General features: G+C 40.2%; 1 long non-coding RNA gene across 1 annotated transcript in view; it reads right to left on the bottom strand.

The window, feature by feature from the left end:
* The window catches only part of LOC128643602 (uncharacterized), a 43,826-nt gene extending 23,754 nt beyond the window's left edge, over nt 1–20,072 (bottom strand). The window contains exons 1-3 of the long non-coding RNA XR_008399843.1: nt 19,885–20,072; nt 14,907–14,932; nt 10,894–10,935 (exon numbers count right to left, since the gene is read on the bottom strand). This is a non-coding gene — a long non-coding RNA (uncharacterized LOC128643602). The remainder of the gene's footprint in view (nt 1–10,893; nt 10,936–14,906; nt 14,933–19,884) is intronic.
* Between the last annotated feature and the right edge of the window lie 658 nt (nt 20,073–20,730).

The raw sequence follows: 20,730 nt of genomic DNA, 5'->3' as shown, positions 1-20,730 counted from the left end.
ACTTTCGCTATGGTCAGACTCCCATTGATTCCTATGGGATCCGCCGCCTCCAGGCTGGCGCTTTGAAAACCAGGTACGCTGGGCCGTAAAAGTGCCGAGCGTACCTGCTAGTTTTTTGATAGCTAGCAAAAGTAGTGAGAATGTGCCGCACTTGTGTGCGGAACATCTGGAGTGACGTAAGAATCGATCTGTGTCGGACTGAGTCCGGCGGATCGAAGCTTACGTCACAAAATTCTACTTTTGCCGGTCTCGAGCCTTTGATAACTAAGGCGTATCGGCCTCGCCACAAATACGCTGCGGAATACGCAGCGTATTTGAGGTTGACGGCTTGATAACTACCCCCCACTTTCTCTAACTCTCTCTCACACACATACTTTCACATACTCTTTCTCTCACTCACACACACAAAGACACTCTCTAACTCTCACACATACACTCTCTCGCACACACAATCTGTCACAAATGCACACACACTCAAATGCATACACTCTCACTCAAACACGCTCTCACAGATACAAAGACTCTCACACACCGTCACTCTAACACACACACTCCCTCTTTCACACACGCACTCTCACATGCTCATACACTAACACACACACTCAGCAAAAAGCTGATTCTCAGCAAAAAAACATTTTCCTTATTAAGAACACCACAAGCACAATTAGAAATAACCTTCAAATTGCAAGTAAAAAATTGCAACACATTTGCAAACAAGCTTAAAATGGCAAGTCACTTTCTCTCTCTCTCACACACACACACTCACATTCACACACCTCTCTCACCCACACACACACACACTCTTCCTCTCACACAAAAACACACACTTTCTTTAACTCTCTCTCTCTGACACACACACTTTCTAACTCTCACACAAACACTTACTCTTACACATAGGCATCTACTTATCAAGACGTCAACTTACCTGCATTCGACGGCACCAATACGCTCGCCTAAGATAGCCTAACATTGCTGCCGCGGAACTGAATACGCTCTCCAAAATTACCAAAAAAGATGTCAAAAAAGCCGCGCACCAAGTACGGGGCGATGAGCAGCAGACTGTTGTTAACTAACAGTCATCGATCTCGCTGCTCTTCAGCTTTTTCCCAGCTTTATTGGTATACTGTCACTAAACACCGCCACTATACTAAACTGTTTAACCCCTATCCCACCACTCCCGGACCCCACCGCAACTAAATAAAGTTATTAACCCCTAAACCGCCGCTCCCGAAGCCCACCGCAACTCTAATAAATGTATTAACCCCTAAACCGTCGCTCACGGACCCCGCCGCAACTAACTAAAGTGTTTAACCCCCTAAACCGCCTCTCCCGGAGCCCACCGCCACCTACATTATATTTATTAACCCCTAATATGCCCCCCCTACACCGCCACCACTATATTAAATTTATTAACCCCTAAACCTAAGTCTAACCCTAACCCTAACACCCCCTAACTTAAATATAATTTAAATACATCTAAATAAATATTCCTAGCATTAAATAAATTATTCCTATTTAAAACTAAATACTTACCTATAAAATAAACCCTAAGATAGCTACAATATAACTAATAGTTACATTGTAGCTATCTTAGGGTTTATTTTAATTTTACAGGCAAGTTTGTATTTATTTTAACTAGGTAGAATAGTTATTACATTAACTATTTAATAACTACCTAGCTAAAATAAATACAAATATACCTGTAAAATAAAACCTAACCTAAGTTACAATTACACCTAACACTATACTATAATTAAATTAATTCCCTAAATTAACTACAATTAAATAAAATTAAATAAAATTATCTAAAGTACAAAACCCCCCACTAAATTACAGAAAATAATAAAAAAATATTACAAGATTTTTAAACTAATTACACTTAATCTAATCCCCCTAACAAAATACCCCCCCAAAATAAAAAAGCCCTACCTTACACTAAATTACAAATAGCCCTTAAAAGGGCTTTTTGCGGGGCATTGCCCCAAAGTAATCAGCTCTTTTACCTGTAAAAAAAAGCACAAATCCCCCCCCAACATTAAAACCCGCCACCCACACAACCAACCCTACTCTAAAACCCACCCAATACCCCCTTAAAAATACCTAACACTAACCCCTTGAAGATCACCTTACCTTGAGAAGTCTTCACCCAACCGGGCCGAAGTCCTCAACGAAGCCGGACGAAGTGGTCCTCCAGACAGGCAGAAGTCTTCATCCAGACAGCATCTTCTATCTTCATCCATCCGGCGCGGAGCGGCTTCATCTTCAAGACATCCGACGCAGAGCATCCTCTTCATCCGGAGTCTTCTTGAACAATGACGGGTCCTTTAAGTGACGTCATCCAAGATGGCGTACCTTCAATTCCGATTGGCTGATAGAATTCTATCAGCCAATCGGAATTAAGGTAGAAAAATTCCTATTGGTTTATGCAATCATTCAATAGGATTGAAGTTCAATCCTATTGGCTGATCCAATCAGCCAATAGGATTGAGCTCACATTCTATTGGCTTATTGGAATAGCCAATAGAATGCAAGCTCAATCCTATCTAAGGGGAATCAGGCTCGCCACAAATACGCTGCGGAATTCCAGCGTATTTGCGGTTGACGGCTTGATAAATAGATGCCATAATCTTTTACAAATGCACACACACTCTCACATGCACACACTCTCACACAGGCTCTCACTCACACACTCTCATAGATACAAACACTCACACACACACTCTTTCAATCACGCTCAAACTTTCTCTATCTCACAAACACACACTCTCTTTCTCTAACACACATACTCCCTCTTTCACACACAAACTGTCTCACACATACACACATTCTCACTCTCACATACTGTCTCACACATACACACATTCTTACTCTCACATACACATGCATATTCATACACGCACACACACACACTCTAACTCACAAACACAGGCTCTCTCACACACACACACATGCTCTTACACAAACACTCTAACACACTAAAAATAAGTAGCTTTGCATCACGTCAGTATCTCATTCTCTCTCTCTGCTTCACACACACTCACTCTCTCACACACTCACTCTCTCACACACACTCACTCTCTCACACACACTCACTCTCTCAGGGCCTGATATAAAAACCTTGCCGCTCATACAAGATATTTTAAGAAGTCTCGTCAGTACAGCAAGGACCTTAAAAAATTATAAACACAAATGTTATTTTGAGAAATGTTTATGTTGCTATGTAGTGTACTTTATGTGAAACAGATACTCCTACATTACAATACCACGTCTAATATCAGGCCCACACTCACATATGCACTCTTTCTCTCTTACACTCACACTATCTCTCACAGACACACATACTCACACTCACCGTCATTTACACACTCGCACATTCTCTAACTCATACAAACAAACTCACACACACATAGGAGCCTATTTATCAAATGTCTGTCTGACATGATCCGATCAGCGGATCATGTCCAACAGACATCACTGAATGTGGACAGCATACGCTCTCGGCATTCAGCATTGCACAAGCAGTTCTGGTGAACTGCTGGTGCAATGCTGTCCCCTGCAGATTTGTAGCCAATCGGCCGCTAGCAGGGGGTGTCAATCAACCCAATCATATCTGATCGGGTTGATTGCTGTCCGCAGCCTCAGAGCAGGTGGACAGGTTATGGAGCAGCGGTCTTTTGAAGGTTCGCCAGAAACACGGGGCATCAAGCTCCATATGGAGCTTGATAAATATGCCCGATATTTTCACGTCATACACACTGACTGTTTTAAAATTTTCTTATTGAAAACACCACAAACAATTGGAAATGAGCTTCACATCATAAGTAAAAACAACAAACTAGCACTTGCTCTATCCCCTGATTAGTGCCTGATCTTTATAACTAGCGCAAGCTCTTTCCCCTGAGTTCTAACGCCTGCTCTATATAACTAGCGCTCTCTCTTTCCCTTGTCCTAACTCCTGCTCTATATCACTAGTGCATGTGTTTGTGTAAGAGATTATTTGTGGTTTGTGTTATAGTAGGAGAGTACTTGGATTGCATGTGTGTTTAAGATTGAGAGAGTTTCTCACTGAAATTATTTACATAATGCTTGTGCAATCATAGCAGAAATTATTGCAAAAGCTACTCTAGGATCCCCTTGGTTCAGAAATACCAGACATATATGGCTTTGTAATTGGTTTTTGGTAAATATAAGGCCGCTAATTGCAGCTGCGCACCACACTTCTATTATGCCTGGCAGTGAAGGGGTTAATCAGGTAGCTTGTAAGGTTTATTTTAGCTCTAGTGTAGAGATCACCCTCCCACCTGACACCTCACACCCCCAGATCCCTACATGATCCCTACCACACAGCTCCCTTCCCTCTCTCACCCTCCACTGGTCACCCCCATCGTAGGTACTGGCAAACAGTCTGCCAATATAAAAATGGAAGACTTTTTTTTAATTACAATTTTTTTTATATATATTTTCTGTGGTGTAGGATCCACCCTTATCCTCCAACTCTAACAATGTCTACCATCTTAGGTACTGGCAGCTGTCTGCCAGTACCTATATAAGGTCATTATTTATTTATATTAAAAAAATCTGTAGTGTAGTGGTTCCCCCCTCCCCATCCCATGATCAATAGTTAGGGACCCCCTACACCCCCACCCCACATTTTTTCTGTAGTGTAGCGCCCCTTCCCTCACTCTTCCTTTTATTTTTTGTTCCATGTATTGTATGGCCCTCCCACTCCCTTCCCTCCACTGAAGAGCCAACCACCCATCTCCCGGATGTTTATACACTTAGATTGGAGTCCACCTGTTGCAAATTCAATTGATTGGACATGATTTAGAAAGACCAAATCGTATATTTCTTGAAAAATTTGAAAATGTCTGTCCACCAATGGTCCCAATCCAACCTGACAGAACTTGAGAGGATCTGCAGAAAAGAATGGCAGAAAACCCCCAAATCCATGTGTGCAAAGCTTGTTGCATCATACCCAAAAAGACTTGAGGCTGTAATCACTGCTAAAGGTGCTTTACTTAAGTAACGTGTTAAGGGTCTCAATACTTATGTCAATGTGATATTTTTTTAATAAAGTTTAAAAGTTATCAAAAGTCTGTTTTTTGCTTTGTCATTATGGAGTATGGAGTGTAGATTGATGTGGAAAAACTATTTAAACCATTTTGGCAACATAACAAAATGTGCAAAAATGAAGGGGTCCGAATACTTTCTGAATGCACTGTTATATAGAAAGAAGAAACCTCAAACCAAATGCATGGGAGTAGAAGCCCCTAAATTCTGGGGGGATAAGGGTCGTTATGGGGGAAAGTGGAGCTAGTAAAGGTTGGGATGGAAAGGACAAGAAAAAAAGAGAGAGAGGGGAAAAAGAGGGAAAACATAAAACTAGATTACGAGTTGTGTGTTACGGTTTCAACGCTGAAAAAATGGCCATTTCAGAGTAAAAACAGTAATGCAGCCATTACGAGTCATGTCGGTATAGCTATATATTTTAGCCTGTAACGCAAAGTCAATCCTGCACTCAAAAAAATTAAGTTTTTGCATGGGATTTCCATAGCACCAGTATTACAGGTTGTGTGGTGAGGCTAAAATGCTTGCGTTACAGCCGATACAGACATGATCCATACCGCCATCTGAGAGCAGTAGTTGTGGATTTTGTGTAACAAAAATGTTTTCACAAAGCTCATACTCAAACTCCTGTTCAAATCAGCCAATAGAATTTCAGTAGCTCTCATCCTATTGGCTGATTTGAACAGCCAATAGGATTTCAGTAGCTCTCATCCTATTGGCTGATTTGAATTTCAAGAATCAAATCAGCCAATAGGAATGCAAGGGATGCCTATTTTGAAAAGGCTCCCTTGCATTGAAGTTCCAGTGTACGGCGGTGACCGTATGAAGAGGTTGCTCCGCGCCTGATGTCTTCAAGGATGGATACTCTCCGCGCCGTCAGGATGGAAATAGAAGATGCTGCCGGGATGTAGAAATAAGATGCCCCCTGGATGAAGATAGAAGATGCCCCCTGGATGAAGACTTCTCGCCGCCTGGATGAGGATGGATGTCCAGACTTCAGAAACTGTGAGTGGATCTTCGGGGGTTAGTGTTAGGTTTTTTTTTAGATTAGGGTTTGGGCTTTTTAAAAAGAGCCGAATGCCCTTTTCAGGGCAATGTAAAAGAGCTGAATGCCCTTTTAATAGCAATGCCCATACAAATCCCATTTTCAGGGCAATGGGTAGCTTAGGTTTTTGTTAGAGTTAGGTTTTTTATTTTGGGGGGTTGGTTGGGTGGTGGGTTTTACTGTTGGGGGGTCTTCATATTTTTTTCAAGGTAAAAGAGCTGATTTCTTTAGGGCAATGCCCTACAAAAGGCCCTTTTAAGGGCTATAGGTATTTATTGTAGGCTAGGGGTGTTTTTATTTTGGGGGGCATTTTAATTTTTATAGAGCTATTAGATTAGGTGTAATTTTTTATTTTTGATAATTTCGTTTATTTTTCGTAATTTAGTATTTTTTATTTTTTGTAATTTTAGACTTAAATTTTTTTAGGAGTGTTAGGTTTTTTTAATGTGTAATTTTGTTTTTTTTTAATTGGTAGTTATTTTAATTTTAGTATAATAGTTTAGTATAATAATTATGTTAGGTTAATTTATAGTTTAAACTTTTTTAATTTCACAGGTAAGTTTTTATTTATTTTAAGATAGAGATATTGTAATTTAAATATAAAGTTAGAGGGTTGTTAGGTTTAGGGGTTAATAGTTTAATTTATTTTTTTGCGATGTGTATGGCTGGCGGTTAAGGGGTTAATAGGTTTATTTAGTGGCGGTGATATAGGAGGCCAGAGGTTTAGGGGTTAATAACTTTTATTAGTGGCGGCAATGTTGGGGAGCGGCGGAATAGGGGTTTATAACTTTTATTAGTGGCAGCGATGTCGGTGAGCGGCAGATTAGGGTGTTAATAACTTTATTTCAGTGTCAGTGATGTCGGGGGCAGCAGATTAGGGGTGTGACAAATTATTATTATTGTTATTCTTTATTTATAAAGCGCCAACAGATTCCACAGCGCTGTCCATGGGTACAAAGATAAAAGTACAGTACAATACAATATACAGTGGGGCAAAAAAGTATTTAGTCAGCCACCAATTGTGCAAGTTCTCCCACTTAATGAGAGAGGCCTGTAATTTTCATCATAGGTATACCTCAACTATGAGAGACAAAATGTGGAAACAAATACAGAAAATCACATTGTCTGATTTGGAAAGAATTTATTTGCATATTATGGTGAAAAATAAGTATTTGGTCACCTACAAACAAGCAAGATTTCTGTCTCTCACATACCAGTATCTTCTTCTTTAAGAGGCTCCTCTGTCCTCCACTCATTACCTGTATTAATGGCACCTGTTTGAACTTGTTATCAGTATAAAAGACACCTGTCCACAACCTCAACCAAACAGTCACACTCCAAACTCCACTATGGTGAAGACCAAAGAGCTGTCGAAGGACACCAGAAACAAAATTGTAGACCTGCACCAGGCTGGGAAGACTGAATCTGCAATAGGCAAGCAGCTTAGTGTGAAGAAATCAACTGTGGGAGCAATAATTAGAAAATGGAGGATATACAAGACCACTGATAATCTCCCTCAATCTGGGCCTCCACGCAAGATCTCACCCCGTGGGGTCAAAATGATCACAAGAATGGTGAGCAAACAACTCAGAACCACAAGGGGGGACCTAGTGAATGACCTGCAGAGAGCTGGGACCAACGTAACAAAGGCTACCATCAGTAACACACTATGCCGCCAGGGACTCAGATCCTGCAGTGCCAGACGTGTCCCCCTGCTTAAGCCAGTACATGTCCGGGCCCATCTGAAGTATGCTAGAGAGCATTTGGATGATCCAGAAGTGGATTGGGAGAATGTCATATGGTCAGATAAAACCAAAGTAGAACTGTTTGGTAGAAACACAACTCGTCGTGTTTGGAGGAGAGAAAATGCTGAGTTGCAACCAAAGAACACCATACCTACTGTGAAGCATGGGGGTGGCAACATCATGCTTTGGGGCTGTTTCTCTGCAAAGGGAAAAGGACGACTGATCCGTGTACATGAAACAATGAATGGGGCCATGTATCGTGAGATTTTGAGTGCAAACATCCTTCCATCAGCAAGGGCATTGAAGATGAAACGTGGCTGGGTCTTTCAGCATGACAATGATCCCAAACACACCGCCCGGGCAACGGAGTGGCTCCGTAAGAAGCATTTCAAGGCCCTGGAGTGGCCTAGCCAGTCTCCAGATCTCAACCCCATAGAAAACCTTTGTAGGGAGTTGAAAGTCTGTGTTGCCCAGCGACAGCCCCAAAACATCACTACTCTAGAGGAGATCTGCATGCAGGAATGGGCCAACATACCAGCAACAGTGTGTGACAACCTTGTGAAGACTTACAGAAAACGTTTGACCTCTGTTATATATCCTTTGTTGGCAATGACAGTACTGAGATGACCAAATACTTATTTTCCACCATAATTTGCAAATAAATTCTTTCCAAATCAGACAATGTGATTGTCTGAATGTGTTTCCACATTTTGTCTCTCATCAAAAAATTACAGGCCTCTCTCATCAAAAAATTACAGGCCTCTCTCATCTTCTTAAGTGGGAGAACTTGCACAATTGGTGGCTGACTAAATAATTTTTTGCCCCACTGTAAAAGACACCAAAGTTTAACAAACAAATACAGGGGGAATTGAGGGCCCTGTTCCCGTGGGAACTTACAATCTAGATGGTAGGAGGGCGAGAAACAGGAGGTGGGGACTGCAAAGGTGAGAATGATGTTAGTGTGGAGTTAAATGGGGCAGCAGTTAGGCAAGTAGAACTCATTTGTTACTGATTTGGAGATAGGCTTCCATGAACAGAAAGGTCTTTAGGGAGCGTTTAAAGGAGGAAAGGTTAGGGGAGAGTCTGACAGCTCTAGGAAGTGCATTCCAGATGGTTGGTGCCGCACAAGAGAAGTCCTGTAGCCTAGCATGGGAGGAGGTGATGGTAGAAGGTGCAAGGAGCAGGTCATTGTTGGATCATAGGGGGCAGGCTGGAGTATATTTGTTGATGAGTGAGGACAGGTGGGGGGGGCTGCGTTGGTAAGGGCTTTGTAGGTCAGGATGAGAATTTTGAATTTAATTCTGCTGTGGATGGGTAGCCAGTGAAGGGACTCGCAGAGAGGTGCAGCAGATACAGAGGGTTGGGAGAGGTGGATTAGCCTAGCAGAGGCATTTAGGATGGATTGAAGAGGGGAGAGGCGGGAGAGAGGGAGGCCAGTTAGTAGGTTATTACAGTAGTCAAGTCGGGAGATTACCAGGGAGGGAGTGGATTAGCTGTTTAGTAGTTTTAGCACCGAGAAATGGATGGATTTTGGAGATAGTGTGTAGGTGGTTGGGACTGGAGGAAGAGAGCAATTGGATGTGGGGTATGAAGGACAGATTGGAGTCAAGTGTAACTCCTAGGCAGCAGACTTGGGGTGATGGGGAGATAGTGATGTCACCAACAGTGATTGAAAAGTTAGGAACCAGGGTAGAATTAGAGGGGGGAATTAGAAGGAGCTCAGTCTTGGATATATTGATTTTTAGGTGGTGAGAGGCCATCCAAGAAGAAATGCCAGATAAGCAGACACTGATGTGAGAAAGGACAGAAGGAGAGAGTGAAGGGGTGGATAGGTAGATCTGAGTATCATCAGCATAGAGGTGGTAGATGAAGCCATAGCTACTAATAAGTTTACCCAGTGAGGATGTATAAATAGAGAAGAGTAGAGGACCCAGAACAGAGCCTTGAGGTACTCCAACAGACAGAGGCAATGGAGAGGAGGAGTCGCCAGCAAAGGACCTATTAGAGAGATAAGAGTGGATCCAGGAAAGGGCAGTGTCAGAGAGCCCAAAGAAGCTGAGAGTCCGTGGGAGAAGGGGATGGTCAACAGTGTCAAAGGCAGCAGACAGATCAAGTAAGATAAATATTGAGTAGTGGCCGTTTTTTTAGCATAAAGAAGATCATTAGTAACCTTGGTAACCTTGGTGAGGGCAGACTCAGTTGAGTGTTGGGAACCGAAGCCAGATTGTAAGGGGTCAAGCAGTGAGTTGGAGGACAAGAAGTTAACCAATCGAAGACTAGTTTTTCCAGGATTTTTGAAACTAGCGGAAGCAGTGATATGGGGCGGTAGTTTGCAGTAGAATTGGGGTTGAGGGAGGGTTTTTTTGAGGATGGGGGTGACCTTTGCATGTTTGAAGGAAGATGGGAATGAACCGGTAGTAAGGGATAGGCTGAATATGTGAGTAAGAGCTGGAGTGAGGGTAGAAGACAGAGAAGGTATTAGATGTGAAGGGATAGGGTCAAGTGGGCAGGTAATGAGGTGTGAAGAAGACAATAGGGAACTCAATTCTTGTCCTCCAACTCACTGCTTGACCCCTTACATTAGGGGTGTTTAGACTTAGGGTTTATGTTAGAGTGTGAGGTTTAAACGTAACTTTTTTTTCCCCGTAGACATCAATGGGTTGCATTTCGGCGATAGCCATAACACGCTTCAGGCGTTTGTCTTTTTTTTAACACCTTCTCCCCATTGATGTCTATGGGGAAAGTGTGCATGAGCATGTATTCTCAGCCCTTGGATTTTATGCGGTATGGAGCTTGATGCCAACATATCGCATGCACAAGGAGACTTTTCAGAAACTTGTAATGGCAACACTATGGAGGGTGAAATAACGCAACTTTTGTTGTGTTGGTTTCGCACCCTCTATAGCGCAAAACTCATAATCTAGGCGAGGGTTAGTTATACTTAGGCATATGCATGCATGTAAAGGAGAAATTGTTTATAAAGAGATGGAAAACAAGTTTATATTGTGTTATTCTTAACTCACCGAAATCTCTTACATTGGATTTTAGATCTGTTTTGTTGGCATTCCTATGAAGATCCTAAGAACACATAAGAAATAAAAAGGGTTGTGAACTATAAATTACTGCTCCATCTATTTGTATTTAACCCACATATTGGAGAAAAAAAAGTAAAACAAAATACAAGAACCAGGGTATGTGTCTAACGTACCAACATAGTAACCCCTATACTGAAGAACATGTTCTCCTATTCAGTCCAGTAGCTAATATAAACACACAAAGGGTCAGATTACAAGTGGAGCACTAATTAATACTCCCGCTTGAGCGTTAATTGCTCTAGAAGTAAGCTGTTTGCACACGTAAGGGTACGCTCGTATTATGAGTGGAAAGTAAACTCTTTTCGCTTGTGCGATAAGCTGACAAGTGAAAAAAAGCTGAAGCCAAATATCACGCACACGTTCACGAATTCCCCAAATAGAAGTCAAAGAGGAAAAAAAGTGGAAACAAACAACTCACTCTCGTGCAAAGCCGATCGCATATTCTCTTGCATGCTAACCCGACATGAAAATATGAATATTTCACATTCCTATGTTCTGCACATAAAATAATATGTTTTATTTATTCATAAATACATATTCTATAAATATCTAATGGATTTTTGGTACAATATATATTTATATAGAGATACTGTAATTATATATAGGTATAGATATATATAGGTATAGATATATATAGGTATAGATATATATATAGGAATATCTATTTATAAATATTTAGAACATGTTCTGCCATGTGCAGAACATTGGAATGCAAAATGTTTACAGTAAATACACAGTAGAAAACAACTTTATTAAATATGAATACTGCATAAATAGGTTTTCTCCTGTTTTCATCTACCTAACTGCAAAGGGCCCCAATGCATATATATATAAACCACAGAAAATAGGAGCGCACTCGCCGGGTCTTAATGAAATATTATTTATTCAAAGTGACGTTTCGGGGTTGTTAGCCCCGTCCTCAGACCATTGACGGGGCTAACAACCCCGAAACGTCACTTTGAATAAATAATATTTCATTAAGACCCGGCGAGTGCGCTCCTATTTTCTGTGGTTTATATGCATTTGATTGAATGCACCCCGGGCAGCCTTAACCTTTGAAAGTGCGTGCAGTGCCCTATGGACATTGAGTATTTATATATATATATATATGTGTGTGTGTATACATATGTATTTATATGTGTATATATGTCTGTAAATACATATATACACATATTAAAACATAAATACATATGCACACACACATGGACATATATATATATGAATTGGAAAAATGGAATTCCGCAGCGTATTTGCGGCGAGCCTGATTCGCCGTAGTTATCAAGCCCTACAGACCGGCAAAAGCAGAATCTAGTGACGTAACATACGATCCGCCGGACTCAGTCCGACACAGATCGATGCTTACGTCACTACTTTTGGAAGTTATCAAAGAACACTCAGGTACGCTCGCCCCTATTCCGTTCCAGCGTATCTGGTTTTCAATCATGTTCATGAAAGCTCATGTTCGCTGCTGCCCTATATCCCATTGATTCCTATGGGAAATGTCTGCACCCAACACCCTAACATGTACCCCGAGTCTAAACACCCCTAATATGCTCCCCCTACACCGTCGCCACCTACATTATACTTATTAACCCCTAAACTGCTGCTCCCGGACCCCGCCGCAACCCGCAACTAAATAAATTGTTTAACCCCCTAAACCACCGCTCCCGGAGCCCACCGCCCCCTACATTATACATATTAACCCCTAATATGCCCCCCCTACACCGTCGCCACCTACATTAAACTTATTAACCCCTATCCTGCCCCCTCTACACCTCCGCCACTATATTAAAGTTATTAACTCCTAAACCTAAGTCTAACCCTAACACCCCCCTAACTTAAATATAATTTAAATACATCTAAATAAAATTACTATTATTAACTAAATTATTCCTATTTAAAACTAAATACTTACCTATAAAATAAACACTAAGATAGCTACAATATAACTAATAATTACATTGTAGCTATTTTAGGATTTATTTTTATATTACAGTCAAGTTTGTATTTATTTTAACTAGGTAGAATAGTTATTAAATAGTTATTAACTATTTAATAACTACCTAGCTAAAATAAATACAAAAGTACCTGTAAAATAAATACTAACCTAAGTTACAATTACACCTAACACTACACTACAATTAAATAAATTAAATTAATTACCTACAATTACCTACAATTAAATAAAATTAACTAAAGTTAAAAACCCCCCACTAAATTTCAGAAAATAAAAAATAAATTACAAGAATTTTAAACTAATTACACCTAATCTAAGCCCCATAATAAAATAAAAAAGCCCCCCAAAATAATAAAATTCCCTACCCTATACTAAATTACAAATAGCCCTTAAAAGGGCTTTTTGCGGGGCATTGCCCCAAAGTAATCAGCTCTTTTACCTTTAAAAAAAGAATTACAACCCCCCCAACATTAAAACCCACCACCCACACACCCAACCCTACTCTAAAACCCACCTAAACCCCCCTTAAAAAAACCTAACACTAACCCCCTGAAGATCACCCTACCTTGAGCCGTCTTCACCCAGCCGGGCCTAAGTTCTCAACGAATCCGGGTGAAGTAGTCCTCCAGATGGGCAGAATTCTTCATCCAATCCGGCCAGAAGAGGTCCTCCAGACGGGCAGAAGTCTTCATCCAGGCAGCATCTTCTATCTTCTTCCATCCGATGAGGAACGGCTCCATCTTGAAGACATCCGACGCGGAGCATCCATTGATCCTGACGACTAACGATGAATGACGGTTCCTTTAAATGACGTCATCCAAGATGGCGTCCCTTGAATTCCGATTGGCTGATAGGATTCTATCAGCCAATCGGAATTAAGGTAGGAAAAATCTGATTGGCTGATGCAATCAGCCAATCGGATTGAAGTTCAATCCGATTGGCTGATCCAATCAGCCAATAGGATTGACCTCACATTCTATTGGCTGATCGTAACACTTTGGGGCAATGCCCCGCAAAAAGCCCTTTTAAGGGCTATTTGTAATTTAGTATAGGGTAGGGAATTTTATTATTTTGGGAGGCTTTTTTATTTTATTAGGGGGCTTAGATTAGGTGTAATTAGTTTAAAATTCTTGTAATTTACTTTTTATTTTCTGTAACTTAGTGTTTTTTTTTAACTTTAGTTAATTTTATTTAATTGTAGGTAATTTTAGGTAATTAATTAAATTTATTTAATTGTAGTGTAAAGTGAGGTTCATTGCGATATTTAACTCCATTCCAGCGAGTTGTAGAGAATGTGACCCTAAATCTTGAAGCAGGAAGCTATTCCAAATCATCATTTACCCCTTAAAGGTTAGGAGATTTACAAAAGATATAGGGCTAGATTACAAGTGGAGTACTAATTTATCGCGTACCCGCAAACCGGCAAATTTGCCCATTTGAGTGCGTGCAATAAATAACCAGTCATTACAAGTGAGCTTGCGGTAGCAAGTTGGTGGGTGTGGGGTGTTAGGAAAAAAACGGTACTGAAAAGTTCCTTTACATTGCAGTCTATGGGAACTGTGTGTTCCCTGTAAATATATATGTATATGCTGATATACATATATATTTATGTGTTAATACTTAATATGCTTATATACACATATTAACACATAAATATATCTGTAAATAATCATATACATATATATTTACATTTGCGGCCCATCTCTGCGCAACTTACCCCTTTCACTGCTCCTATGGAAGCACGCTCTCGTGAGAACAAAGCTTACAATGTGAACGCGAGGTCGTGTTAGTATAGTACCTAACTCATAATACCAGCGCACATTTGCTTGTGCTGGTATTACAAAGTGGAGCGCAAATTTTGATTTAGCGAAAGCGATATTTTGCGCTCCACTTGTAATCTGTCCTATATTAGGCACTAATCTTTAACAGAAGATATTTATCAATGGTGTTTTGCATGGCACCCTGGTCTGATGAAATTGTAAAATGAAGCAACTTACCTCCTATAATGGCATCCTCTGCATTTCTGAAAAAGATAATAATTTTACATTGAAACATGACCATATGCAGTACATGTATAATATACTTCAGTTCATGTCTGATGGGTTGTGTACAGTGATACATCATCTATCAGAAGATGAGAAAAAACTCTTCTTGAGCTATGCAGATTTAAAGGGACATGAAACCCAAAATGCAGGGCTGGTGCTAGGATTTTTGGCTACACAGGCAAGGACACATTTTCCTGCCCCCCCCCCCCCAATTACATACCATCCTAGTTAAAGGGATGTAAAAAACTAAAAAAAAACATTTTAGAGCATGACATTTTAAGCAACTTTCTAATTAACTCCTATTATCAATTTTTCTTCGTTCTCTTGGTATCTGTATTCAAAAACAGGAATGTAAACTTAGGAGCTGGCCCATTTTTGGTTCAGCGCATGGGTAGCACTTCCATATTGTTGGCTAAGTTCAAATCAGACAGTGTAGGTGCTGCATAGCAAATCAGACAGTGGTTGTGCTGCATAACAAATCAGACAGTGATTGTGCTGCATAATAAATCAGACAGTGGTTGTGCTGCATAGCAAATCAGACAGTGGCTGTGCTGCATAACAATTTATATGTATATAGTTGTTATTTAATGTATTATACTCCATAACCCATGTACATGATCATGCAAAACTGATGTTTTTTTCCCAGCAGCCTTACGTGGCTCCCTCAGCCTCAATTTCAAAATCATAGTAGATAGTGTGACACAAGTAGTCACGAGGCACCATCACGTGTTTTTCTCTCTCACAACTCCACTGCCTAAGCCGCCTCCAGCTTCTCTCACGTCAATGTCTGACAGTCTCTCAGTCAGTTACGCACTCTTAGTGATGAGTCAGTGGAGTGCCGATGCGCAGCAGCGCAAGTGACAAGTGACTCGAGCTCTCTGAACTGCCCAGTAGTGCCCACACATGCCCAGCACCCTCCTGACCCCTGAGCTGCCAAATGCCCATCATGCATAATGCTGCCCCTGCTGCAACAGACTGTGTCCTGACTGAGTGACAGTCACTGTCAGTGAACAGTGTGTGCCGTAGCGTTGTTGTGTGCGCATCCATTTTTCAAAAACTTAAGCTGATTTGCCAATGCCGGCAGGCAGATCCGGCACCCCCCTGCTGGGGGCACCCTAAGGCGGCTACTAAGATGCCTTACACTGGTGCCAGGCCTGTCAAAACATTTCTTCCACAATTCATTTAGAACTACAGATACAGTTTTAAGCAACTTTCCAGTTTACTTCTATTATAAAATTTGCTTCATTCTCTTGATATCCCTTGGAGAAACAATGCACTTCTAGCTAGCTGGACACATCAGATGAACCCATAAAAAGGCTTTTCCTTAGCCTACCTAGGTATGCTATTCAATAAAAGATGCCAAGAGAACAAAGCAAATAAGATAGTAAAGATAAGTTGTAAAGTTGTTACAATTACATGTTCTATCTGGATCACAGGAGTTTAATTTTACTGTATTGTCCCTTTAAGAACATATGTTTAATGTGAGGGTGATAATACATTTATATACTTAAAGTAGCACCAAAGACTGGCATTTAGTATCACATATAAAGGGACATTCTAAAGTAAAATCCCATGCTCTGATTCCTTACTTTGTTATAAAGTAATTATAGGAAAGGAGTTATATTGTTTGGTTAATCAGCTTTTGTTTGTTTTTAATTATGTACGTGGGGTATGACCATTTATGTGTCCATCTTCCCCTGTTCAATCCTACCATAGTAATAATGACTGATGTTAGGGACAGCCAGTCCGGCACTAAATGTTAGATGTTAGACATATAGGGATGTCCGATCAAGCCTAAACCTAGCATAGGGAGGTGGGAGACTAGAGGATGCTCAGACATGTTTAATCACTTTGGCCTAGATTTGGAGTTTTGCGGCCAAGGGGGTGCGTTAGCTACGCATGCTTTTTTTCCCCCGCACCTTTTAAATACCGCTGGTATTTAGAGTTCACAGAATGGCAGGGTTTTCAGTGCGTTAGGCTCCAAAAAGGGAGCGTAGAGCATAATTTAACGCCACTGCAACTCTAGATACCAGCGGTGCTTACGGACGCGGCCAGCCTTAAAAACGTGCTCGTGCACGATTCCCCCATAGGAAACAATGGGGCTGTTTGAGCTGAAAAAAAACCTGGCTGTTCCGATCAGCCAATAGAATGCGAGCTCAATCTGATTGGCTGATCGGATCAGCCAATCGGATTGAACTTGATTCTGATTGGCTGATTCCTACCTTAATTCCGATTGGCTGATAGAATCCTATCAGCCAATCGGAATTCGAGGGACGCCATCTTGGATGACGTCCCTTAAAGGAACCTTCATTCGTCGGAAAGTCGTCGGTGAAGATGGATGTTCCGCGTCGGCGGGATGAACATGGATCCGGAAGAAAGAAGATTGAAGATGCCGCTTGATAGAAGACTTCAGCCGGATCATGGACCTCTTCAGCTCCCGCTTGGATGAAGACTTCAGCCGGATCATGGACCTCTTCAGCTCCCGCTTGGATGAAGACTTCAGTCGGATCATGGACCTCTTCAGCCCCCCGCTTGGGCTTGGATCAAGACATCGGAGGAGCTCTTCTGGATCGATCGGTGAACCCGGCGTGGTGAAGATAAGGTAGGAGATCTTCAGGGGCTTAGTGTTAGGTTTATTTAAGGGGGGTTTGGTTAGATTAGGGGTATGTGGGTGGTGGGTTTGTAATGTTGGGGGGGTATTGTATGTTTTTTTTTTACAGGCAAAAGAGCTGAATTTTTTGGGGCATGCCCCGCAAAGGGCCCTTTTAAGGGCTGGTAAGGTAAAAGAGCTTTGAACTTTTGTAATTTAGAATAGGGTAGGGCATTTTTTTATTTTGGGGGTCTTTGTTATTTTATTAGGGGGCTTAGAGAAGGTGTAATTAGTTTAAAATTGTTGTAATATTTTTCTAATGTTTTGTAAATATTTTTTTATTTTTTGTAACTTAATTCTTTTTTATTTTTTGTACTTTAGTTAGTTTATTTCATTGTATTTATTTGTAGATATTGTATTTAATTAATTTATTGATAGTGTAGTGTTAGGTTTAATTGTAGATAATTGTAGGTATTTTATTTAATTAATTTATTGATAGTGTAGTGTTAGGTTTAATTGTAACTTAGGTTAGGATTTATTTTACAGGTGATTTGTAATTATTTTAACTATTTTTAGCTATTAAATAGTTCTTAACTATTTAATAGCTATTGTACCTGGTTAAAATAAATACAAAGTTACCTGTAAAATAAATATTAATCCTAAAATAGCTACAATATAATTATAATTTATATTGTAGCTATATTAGGGTTTATTTTACAGGTAAGTATTTAGCTTTAAATAGGAATAATTTATATAATAAGAGTTAATTTATTTCGTTAGATTTAAATTATATTTAATTTAGAGGGGTGTTAGTGTTAGGGTTAGACTTAGCTTTAGGGGTTAAAAAATGTATTAGAATAGCGGTGAGCTCCGGTCGGCAGATTAGGGGTTAATGTTTGAAGTTAGGTGTCGGCGATGTTAGGGAGGGCAGATTAGGGGTTAATACTATTTCTTATAGGGTTATTGAGGCGGGAGTGAGGCGGATTAGGGGTTAATATCTTTATTATAGTAGCGGTGCGGTCCGCTCGGCAGATTAGGGGTTAATAAGTGTAGGTAGATGGCGGTGACGTTGTTGGGGGCAGATTAGGGGTTAATAAATATAGTATAGGGGTCGGCGGTGTTAGGGGCAGCAGATTAGGGGTACATAAGGATAACGTAGGTGGCGGTCGGCAGATTAGGGGGTTAAAAAATTTTAATCGAGTGGCGGCAAAGTGGGGGGACCTCGGTTTAGGGGTACATAGGTAGTTTATGTGTGTTAGTGTACTGTAATAGAGCACAATAGTTAAGAGCTTTTATGAACCGGCGTTAGCCCAGAAAGCTCTTAACTACTGACTTTTTTTCTGCGGCTGGAGTTTGGTCGTTAGATTTCTAACGCTCACTCCAGAACATGACTCTAAATACCGGAGTTAGAAAGATCCCATTGAAAAGATAGGATACGCAATTGACGTAAGGGGATCTGCGGTATGGAAAAGTCGCGGCTGGAAAGTGAGCGTTAGACCCTTTAATCACTGACTCCAAATACCTGAGGGCGGTAAAAACCAGCGTAGTAGCTTCTAACGCTGGTTTTCACGGCTACCGCAAAACTCCAAATCTAGTCCTTTGACTACAGCTATATGTGACTTATGTGCATCTGTGAGCTAATCATTGACTCCAATTCAGTCAGAGAGTTGTATGTTCTGTTACCTTTGAAAGATAGGTTCTTTTAATTGTTCAAAGCCTATAGTGTAATATATTTCTTAATATTAGTGTCTATATTCGCTGTTCCCATTGGAAATAATTGTAATGAATCCAAATCCAAAATGAATGCCTATATGTACATAATTCGTCTGGACAAAAAATCTGGAAAAACCCAAAACAAATGTTTCTGATTAAATGAATTGCACATGTTACTATGATACTTATTATTATCAGCTGAATACATTTTGAGTTAAAATATTTTCCATTTTTACATAGAGATGTTCAGGTGATATTTACTAGTCAGTTTTTTTTACGGTATTTATCATAGTATTTTGTCCCTTTAAGTTTTGGATCTCATAGTCTAGAGTCATGTGTGTTATATATATATATGTGTGTGTTTGTGTGTAGTGTCTATTTAAGAAAACAAGACTATTCAATAACTGTTTAGCTAATATATTATTCTTATATTTGTGATATATTTTCCATGAGAAACTGAAGAATTACACTGCTTATTAACCCTTTAACTGCCAAAAAAGCTACAATGTTTTACTACAGACCACGTGTCAATTCTGCAGCTAAAGGATAAATAACAACATTAAAAAATGTCTTTAGGGTAATTAACAACTGCTTGCTGGTTTATTTTAAGTTTTAAAATGTACTTACCCACTGCTTGTTGGCTTTTTGTAGACACTAAGTGACATTGTTTGCCATATACAATTATTCCCATGGTAACCACAGTTATAATAGCCAATGACACACTGATCATTACAGGTCTTAGTTCTCTACAGGAGCAGGGCGTTGAATTGATCTGTTGACTGAATTGCTCATTTGCACTTCGGTTTTGTACTTGATTTGAGATATTCCAGCAGGTTTCTTTATCTAAAAGTATATGAGTATATGAGGTCAGCAAATCTACATTAGATAAAAGCTACAGGAGTAATAAAGATAATGCTATAATAATCACTATTATATAATGCCGCTATGCAAATGGTGTTAAAGGGACAGTACACACTGTGGCCCGGATTAAAAGAAAAAAGCTTTCATCCTAGTGGCTGACTTGCATTTGAAGAATCAAATCAGCAAATAGGAATGCAAGGGTACCCCTATATAAAAGGGGTACCTTGCATTCAATCTTCAGTGCGCGGTTGGAGATCGCATGAAGAGGACTTCCGTGTCGCCTGGCTGAAGATAGAAGATGGACCGCGGCTGTGATGAAGTTTGAAGAAGATGGCCCCATGATGGATGAAGATGGAGTGCCGCCCTTCATCATTGGTGAGTACCAATTTTGGGTGTTAGTGTTTTTTTTTTTAAGATTAGTTTTTTTTTTAATGGGCACAACAAGAGCTGAATGCCCTTTTAAGGGCAATGCCCATTCAAATGCCCTTTTTGGGGCAATGGGTAGATTAGGGATTTTTTAGTTAGGATTTTTTTTATTTTGTGGGGTTGGGGGAAGGTTGTAATATTAGGGGTTAATTGATGTATTTTTATGCAAAAGAGCTGTTAGCTTTA

This window comes from Bombina bombina, unplaced genomic scaffold, assembly GCF_027579735.1.
Source record: "Bombina bombina isolate aBomBom1 unplaced genomic scaffold, aBomBom1.pri scaffold_568, whole genome shotgun sequence".
Lineage (NCBI taxonomy): Eukaryota > Metazoa > Chordata > Amphibia > Anura > Bombinatoridae > Bombina > Bombina bombina.
This window is presented reverse-complemented; position numbering and strand designations above follow the sequence as displayed.